The sequence below is a fragment of the Cydia fagiglandana genome, chromosome 13, assembly GCF_963556715.1.
Source record: "Cydia fagiglandana chromosome 13, ilCydFagi1.1, whole genome shotgun sequence".
NCBI classification, from domain to species: domain Eukaryota; kingdom Metazoa; phylum Arthropoda; class Insecta; order Lepidoptera; family Tortricidae; genus Cydia; species Cydia fagiglandana.
Window position 1 is genome coordinate 10329141 of NC_085944.1, and position 10049 is coordinate 10339189.

Sequence of the window (10049 nt, forward strand, 5' to 3'; positions counted from 1 at the left end):
CAAAGTAAGAACAAATATGATGAAGCAAGAAGGTAGAGACATAGGTAACCTCTATGATAAGCAGATATGGTTAGACCAAGATGACTTATCTGCAACGATTTTGAGAGCACACGCAGTGCAAGTATTATTTTAAATGTCAAATTTGTAAGAAATTATGACGTAGATATAGTTGCAGACTTACCTCGGTCTGACTATACCGGTTCTTTTGAGTATATAGGTACATATCTACAATTGTATCGTTTAATCTTATTATAACAAAAAATAGAGCATGTACACCTATGATCAACTGTCTGTCTCGGTGATAAGGATCAATTTTGATTAGCAAAAAAGTGACAGTAAGTACTATGTATGTACAGTCAGCATCAAAAGTAAAGTACTTAACATACTATGTGTTAAGAGTATCTTCCATTCTCTGATCGCCTTAACAAAATAGATGTCTCTATCTGTAGAACAAGTAGAGACAAGCAGATTTTTTTGAACGCGAACTGTCGAGATACTACAGATGTAATGCATAATTGTTTTGCATCGTATTTTCTCAGAAACGTTCGTACCTATTTGTCATGCTATTTCAGTAAACTTCAGTACTTTTTTTACCGAGATTGACTGAAATAGCAAGACACGTTGATACGTTTCCGTGAAAATACGATGGAAAATAATTATGCACTGTAAGTCACTATTTGACGACCGGTCAGGCCTAGTAGTGACGCTGCCTGTGTAGCCGAGTCCTGTACGGATATGATGGTCGTTCTTGTCTACGTGACAGCGTGATAAAACAGTGTCCGTCACTTTCTATCCCAAGGTGTTAAAAAGTGACAGTTATTTTGTCACTTGGATAAAGATGGATAAAACCATCCATAATACGCCGGCTGGGTTCGTATCATGGTAAGGGCATTTATTTATGTGATAAACACTAATATTTGTTTCTGCGTCATGGATTTTTTCTATCTATATAAATATGTAGGTATTTATCTATATAAGTATGTATATCGGAGTCTAGCAGCCATATTACAAGCTTTGTTTAGTTTGGGGCTAGGTTGATCTGTGTAAGAAAGATGTCCCTAGATATTTACCTATTTATTTATTTGGAAATTGACGAGTATTCCAGGGTGGCAGATACTTATAGCGCGCTGTTTCATCGTGTTACCAGGCGTGTCTCACTCCGCGATTTCGTCGCTTTGCTACAGGTAGCTAAAAGTACATCCGTTCGACCCCAATTTTGGGGTTTGCCATAAGCCGCGCGTGGCGCTGTCGCCACCTAGCGGCCATATCTGTGCTGATCGTAACAGACGCGTTTTGTTAGAGAGTGGGTCTTCTGTACCTAGTACTATTATTTATTCTGTGGCTGAGTGTACACCCGTGATATAAAGTTGAAAGCGCAATCTTTGTATCTGCCGTCAGCGCGATGAGCAAGATGAATGGCAGACTGCGGCCGACGTGATTCGGGGGTAGGGTTGCCATACGTCCGGATTTGTCCGGACATGTCAGGATTTTTGACCCTTTGTCCGGATTGCGGCAGGACTTGGCAAGTGTCCGGAGTTTTAGGAATGACCTTATAAAAAATGTTTACGTGATATATTTATTACATTACAAAGTTAACAAAGCTAAGTAAGTATAATCAACGAAAATAATAATATTTCTTTCAACGATACAGTACTCTGTTACAAGAAATGTCCGGATTTTTAGGGTGATTTCAGGATTTTTATCAGGACATTTAATTCTTCCATATGGCAACCCTATTCGGGGGTGATGAATACGGATGATCTCGAATTCCAAGTGTTTCCCCATGTTTTGATGAATGGATGAGGCGTGATGAGAGAAATATTTATGTTTTTATAACGTTCTCAGTTCATCGCAGTGTAAAATTGAAACAATTAAGTACCAAAAGAGAACTTCGTTAGGGTTATGATTATGATTATCCCGTTTTTGTTTTCTTTTTGTAGGTGTTGGCAAGCTTTGCATGACGATATTTTTCTTCATATTTATCTATCGTAGGTCGTAGCTGTGATCTGTTTGTCTCATTGGCGATAATATCGATCAAATCAAAAGCGGCATTCCATGAGCTGTCCCGTACAAACGTATTTTATTTTGTATGTTACAATATTACCTACATTTATTTCAAAGTTGAGTTACTCGATTATTATTTTACTGAACATTTTCACATCAATTGTGACAGAAAGAAACTTCTATACCTTGTACAGGACAACCGAAGACAAATTCGTTGACTGCTCCAAAAACGGGTTCTTAATCCATATGGAGCGGTGATTATTCTCAAGATTAGACACAATAAATATTTAATTTCATTTCATTATCCATCCTAGCGCTTCTAACTCAAATTTCGCAATGTTATTTAGTTTCAATTTGAATTTAATTATGACTTAAAGCCTTGCGAAACACACACGATGGCATACCTATCGTACGCTGCTGTATAAAAAGCTGAGCATCAGTAGCAAAAATTTGTCCGTTAAGCTTATTCTTGTGAGTCAAGTGTAATGACCTCCCTTATCTGCTTAGCTATTTGTCTCGTCGTAAACACATCAGATACTGGGACATGACGAATACGGCCGCTTTACCTCTGAAAGTGGCTTTTACGTATCTTAACATATATACTTACTTGTAATTGTTTCCGTTTTGGCAAGGGTTATACCGCCGCGTGGGCAGTTAGCAACCTGAAGACACTGCTAATAGGTTTCATAGAGGTGCTGGGGTGCCTAGAGTAGTACTACCTCGTAAAATAGGCACAATGGTTGTCGACTTGCGGAAAATGCTCAGTACTTACCTATAATTAACTAACCGCGTAGACTTATTTTGAATCCCTGGCGCTTTTTAGACGATTGCCCCCACTTAAAACACAACTACATTTAAATATTAGATATCCTACTCCTTTTAGACTGTGCTTCATTGTTGATGATTTTAAAATACATATACAGGGTGTTTGGTACATCGTTTGCCAAATTAAAACGGCATATAGCTTGAGTCATTTGCTATCTTCTCATGCCTAGAAAAACAAAATTGGCCATGGTTTTTTTACTACAACGCAAGTAAAAATTTGAAATTTACGAAAAACTGTTATAGAAAAAAAAATTTTTTTGCACCAAATTAAAAATTTCTAGGCCTGAGAAGATAGCAAATGACTCAACCTATCTGCCGTTTTATTTTGGCAAACGATGTACCAAACACCCTGTATACAACCGCTACCGCCACAGTAGCTCCTTTAGTTTAACAAAGAGCATCCAATTAATCTATAACTCAGAGCAGAGACAAGTATAAGTATAAATAACATGGACTGCATACTGCCTATCTCTATGCAAGGCCTCATCATGAACACTTTTGACAACACCGTAGTTCATAAGGGACTGCAACGGCTATTTATTTATAAACTTTATTATACATACAATAAAAATAAGTGGAAATGCCTAGGGTATCTTTTCATAGTCAACTATATGGATAAATAGAAAATTCTATTTATTTTATGGTGTGAGTTTACCACGTTTTAATCAAGGCAAAGTCGCTTCTCTTGTGGGACTTAGAGAATAAACATAATCTATTACTCACAGTGCATTGAAAAATAACTACCCATATAGAACTGAGTATTCGCTAATAAGCTTCAGTAATTTGACGCCACGTTCATCGATAATATCAGTCCTTATTATACAATTCTCTCGGTCTACAGTAAGATTGATGGGCAATCTATCAACCCTCATTAAAAACACGTGTGACTACACTTTCGACCGTAAACTTGACAGTGTGGGACAATGCTGACAATGCCTCTGCGACACCGAGGACGTGGTGATCTCACGTTAATTATGCGACCTTACATCATGTATTAGCATGTCGTGTGTCTTGGATAACCGGACAATTCCAAATCAATCGCATATTGTTTATACTTAACGCTTATTTTGCTTGAGTTAGACTTATGGTTGACGGAGATTCATCATCACACAAAGTTCATGATAAATAGGGTATCGTCAATTCTACATTCGTCACAATCGTCGGTGGCTTTCAATGTAGAATGAGTGACGAAAGTAGAATAGGACTTATTTAAGAACTTGACGAAAAACGAATGGGACGAACCAAGACGATACCATAAATAGGTGAAAAATATGATTGTGAATTACGAATTTCTCCTGGGTGGCCGTATGTTCAGTATTTTTAATAGTTCATGCACAGTATGCGGACCTCATTATACCTAATTTACTAATTTCAGAACAGAACAGTATACATTAAGATATCAGTAGCTCACTGTTCGTTGCATACTATAAGAAGAGGCTTGGTTCGCATAATATGCCCGTTGCCTGTCATACCCATCTTGATAATTTTATATCAGATTGCGGAGGTCGTACCTTGAAACATGTTCCTTACCTAATATGGTATTATATACTCGTACAATTCGTACATACATTTATAGAGGTCCTTTCCGGAAAACTATATATTCCTTGTGTTTATTAGAAGTCGTATGCCTTTAAACGACCACTAGAGATATTATATTAACATCTCTAGTAGCATTATAATACTGTAACGGGTTATTAAGAATGTCATTAGGAGGATGATACCACGATGAAACTTCTATGGCAGTCATGTATGTATTAATTAATCGAGTATAATTATTATTTTAATTGCAGAATGGTTAGGCAAAATGCAATGTTCTGAACAACTTAACATTAATAAATTAATCTACATTTTTTCAGCGTTAAAATTTCTTTAAACAAATTGAAAACCTTATTTTTAAGTTCATTAAAATTATACTTTTCACACTTGGCTAGGTTCACCAGATTCGAAATAGTGATTCACGATTAAGTAACGATAGAACATTAAAACCAAGACACTAATTTCGCAAATGTATTATTCGTTCTTTGTGTTTGCTAAATGCTGCTAACATTTCCGCCAAATTCGGCCGATAGTAGCTTAATCAGGTGGCATGAGTCACGGTATTTAATACATTACTGGGGCGTATTCAGAGGATCTATAAGTAGTTCGTTTTTTTTTAGCATTAGAAAAAATTTAAACAATCTTGACGTGTCTTTTTATTGAAAAATACTTTTGAAAATGAGTCACGGCAAATATGTAACAATTATGAATCATATACGATTATTTAGGTTACATTATTTTGCTTTCATAATTATAGTTACTGATTTTTAAAATCTTTTTCTAATGCTAAAAAAAATTAACTACTTATAGGAAGTCCAAAAGCTCATTGTTTTTCATTATGTTACCATAGTTGACACAGTTTATTGGCCATTTATAAACCTTATACGAGATAAGATTCATCGGTGGTCTGTTGAGTGTGTATGGAAGGCTACTCCAGTGCGTTTTCATCTTTTTCTCATAATATCATTGATTGCCATTGCGACGCGATCTACAGCTTGAGTGGGCTTTAGATTAAAATAATAGGGAGGTATAGCGTAAAATGGACGGATCAAACCGCGCGTGTTGAAGAGCGTTTTTCTTCCATCCCTTCCATGTCGCTTTAATCTGAAAGAAAATTTTGACATGACCATTGATATACCAGACGCCCTTAACTTCTACATTCTACGCACATTCTCTTCGTCTTTCACCTTGAGGCAGGAATCTAAATAGTATAACCTAACTCGACTAGGTAGCCTACTTAAGGGTATAGTTGCAACATAAAATAGTAGAACTTAAATTAAATTGTAACAAAAAAAATTTCATACTAAATTATTGCCGTGTTTAAGCATTATACGTCAAAAATGTGACAGTTACCTACGTATCAAGTGGCGCCGTTAATAATTTTCTGGAATTTCTTGTTCGACTATAGTTTACCATTACAGTCTGTGTAGACATTTACAGAATATGCCACAGTTGCATTATTTACCGTTAATATACCTACTCTGTTTTTTATATTAGTGCTCAAATCATTAAAATACGACCCTGGCACCAGTAGTTTTTTCTCGCCCCGTTTGCGCATAATGCGCATTTTGCCAAATTCGCGCATGCCCAGTGCCCACGCCCCGCTTGAAGCTGCGCCTACGCGGAGTAGCGTTTTGGTGGCACGACACGCGCCATTGACCTTTAACGTCGTAAACGTGGCCTAAACATGGGAGGTAGCGGATAATTTTAATCGGAGACTGCGCCTGGCTGAGCTGGGGCCAATTTCATTACGCTGATAAATTGCATAGACCAAGAAAAGCCTGCAAAGGCTATTAAAAAATAGCCCACGCAGTGCAAGTGTTATTTTAAATGTCCAACTTCTATGAAATTATGACGTATAAATAATAACACTTGCACTGCGTGGGCTATCAAAATCGCTGCAGACTTTTCTTGGTCTAACTCTATTAATAATGTTCCTCGTGTATAATAAAATAGAACAGTGATTCTCAAATATTTTAAGAAAGATACCCTTTTTAATGTAGCCCCTAATTTATATATTACAGATGTGATCTTAGTTCCATTTTTCCTATGTGTAAATCTTTTCTCGTCTTGACCCCGTGAAAAGACGCTAGGGCTCCACAGAACACACTTTGGCAAGAAAGTAGACAGCATAATTTAATCATGACAACCAGCTTAAAAGTTCATAGTAGGACAGAGAAGGAGTTAACTTGACAAATACAAACACACACTGGTACTTCCTAGTAGTCGATTCGTATTATTATTTGTCTGAATTCTCAGCTTATAGAGTTAAATACCTATTTATAAATACAGTTTCATGGAAGAAATAGAATTTAGACACCATTATAATAAGCTATAGTCGCACCAATAAAAGTCTGCAGCGGATTTGATAGGCCACGCAATGTAAGTGTTATTTAGACGTCATAATTTCATAGAAGTTTGACGTTTAAAATGACACTTGCACTGCGTGGGCTATCAAAATCGCTGCAGACTTTTTACGGTCTAACTCTAGTCACTTGTAACTTGACCGGAAGAGTAACCTAACTTAAGAGCTGCCAGTCTTCCATTATTAAAGTTTCGGAACAGATACTTCAATGGCAAACGTCATGTAACAATATCTCTGTTATAATTTGAGGTTTATTGTTCATAGTGTGGGATGTAATGAGATCACTGTTCTGTTCGTTTTTGTTTTTGTCGCCTAGGAATAAAAAAAACAAGTAAATAATGTGGCTAGCTTTATGGCTACTACGATTTAGGTTTGCAATGTTGACATAACATTAGTTTTAGAGCACCATTAGAACTTTAAAATCTGTTATTGAATTGAAATTACTCGAATTTAAATTTTAAATACACATTATACACGTGAACTTTGTGTGTCAAGTTAGTAAAAAAGGGGTGGTGGTCTTTTGGTAGCAATAGTACATAACAAAACATTTGTACATAATGTGGTAACCCCGGCAAATTGATACATAGCGCTGTGGGCGATCAAAGTAGGTTGATCGGTAATTTACCTAGCGAGTTTTGGTTATCAACTGTAAGTGCCTGTAGGCGCTTATTTAGTGCTTGTATAAGAAATGTTGCATTTTAATTCGATGGATTGAATTAGTAATGAAAACCTACTGGCTAAGTACATAAATACAGGGTGATTCATGAGACGCGAGCAGGACTAATCCTGCACACTCAGTAACTGATAATTGATCGATCAACGTCGTATTTAGGTGAAACAACGACACTTTTTCCTATGTTTTTACTTTTTGGTGAGGGTAAATTTAACTCTCTACGATTATGGTTACCCTACAAGTCCTAATTAATAAACATAAAACCTCTTTAACCGTAATGACAGCATTTTGATTACGAAGAAAATAAACTGTCAAAATTGAGTGAGATACGAGTTTTTTCAAAAGTACGTGATGACGGTGATATATGAAATTCAATTTGACACAGAATATCGGTAGTTTAGTATTCTTATTTTAGGGTGACCATGCATGTCGTAAATATTTTTTTTCAACACGAGTAGAAAATTCACGTCAATCTCACTAATACTGATACGAAACAGTTGCTTATTATTTACAAAATGCGCAGTGTTAGTCCTGCTCACGTCCTGATCACCCTGTATAGCCAAACGTTTCTAAAACTCTTCAAACTTCAACATTTATTCAGCAAATAGGCCATGCACTCTTTGTTTCTTTGAAAATTTTTTTAAATCTCAACTTTGCATGTTTGTGACTTAATATTTGCTCAATAGTCAGTTTTTTTGGTAGACCTCATGTGCTGTGAGAAGTATAATACATCAACAGACTTGATAATTCTGTTAGACGTCACATGCATGAATAGCTACATGCGTGTTATAAATTCATTACATGGCTGAATCGTTTGCTGTTATAACTACATTTAACAAAAGTTTACATAATAAACCGGCTGTTTACATAAAAAAATCATAATATACCTAATTTTTTTGCAATAAACCATTAGGGTCATCAGACTATACAAATTAACTGGACGTAGATTTTGTCTTTTATAACATTTTAATTTTGATTTATGTAATAGTAAGTGTAAATGCTTCCTAAAAGCATAAATCCATGGGGTCAAAATTATGGGTTCCATTAAATATGAGACCTTAACTGGGTATAATGTATAGTACATAATACGTAACTATGTAGGTAAAAACACGAAATAAGTACATATGTAACTATACTCGTACACATACTGTGGTATGTATATTCAAATTATGTATACGTATAATAATTAATAAAACTTAGCTGCCTCCTACAAACGTCTGTTAAATTTTGTCTCATTTTAACAAACAGTTACGTCAAAATGATGGATAAGGACAAACGATTATTATCAACGGTTTGTTGGGATTGATAAACATTTATGAATAACCGGTGTCTCATTTGCCGCAATTACGATGTGGTTATGATTAAAGGGGCCCACTGATTAACAGTCCGCCGGACGGTATCGGCCTGTCAGTTGTTCGGAACTGTCAAAATTTTGTCCTAACTGACAGGCCGATACCGTCCGGCAGACTGTTAATCAGTGGGCCCCTTAACAGAGGTCACGTTCGGATTTGTTGACTGTATATTTTTTATTATTATTAAGAGCTTAGGTAAAAATATCCAGTCCATACGTTCAATGTCGTTATATTAAATGGATACTCATCACACCACATCGCATCGTGAGGGGTAAGATTTATAATACGCGTGTCCTAACACGCGAATCGTCAATGTATGTATTTAAATGATGTAATGGAACATTCATGTGAAAATACGGTGCGAAATGTGATTTATGTACGGACAGTGCGGGATATTAATTTGTTTAAATGCTACAAATTTGTCACATAATAATAAACGGACCTGATTTATTTTACAAATAAAAAAACTTCAGGATGTAGTATAGATTTACTTTAATCCAGCAATCCTTTAACTTCATTCTTCGATTTTATGTCTAACAAGGAAGGGTACCCAACTGTCCGACTCCGATTTGATTTATTTTGATATATGTTATATAGTAGTCTAAAATAACGGACACGTATTTTTTTTTTAGCTGCCAAACTCAACCTGTTAGGAGAAAATGGCCTTCAAAGTACTGAAAATTTACCAAACCTTCTAATTTCTATGAAAAACTTTTTTCAAAAAAATTGATAATTAATTACTGGTTTCGTTATATGTTGGAGAACATGAATAAAGAATGGGGACGTGTTTTGTCATTTCACCACAAACTCATTTTTTATATAAAAAAATATTTATTATATTTATTTATTATTTATATATTTTTTTATATAAAAAAATACGTGTCCGTTATTTTAGACTACTCTATAACATATATCAAAATAAATCAAATCGGAGTCAGACAGTTGGGTAGGTACCCTTCCTTGTAAGTATGGCATTTGACTATTATTGCAAACGGATCACTAAATAAAGTTATGGTTTAATTTAGGTACCACTTTAATTTTAATGTATAATTTTCACCAACTCTCAGCTTTCTTGACACTTTTTAGATACGGAAGGAGATATTGAAGTGAGAACTTCTTTAGCGGCGCTGGGCACTTTTTGAGGTGGGGGAAAAATGATAAACTCGAGACAGCGTAACGCGATCACGTGATCGTAACGTTTAGATGGCCACTCATTTAGATGGCACTTAAATCAATAAAGAAAAACTCAATGACATTACATGGAAAAGGTTCTAATCTTGTACGGGTTGAAATA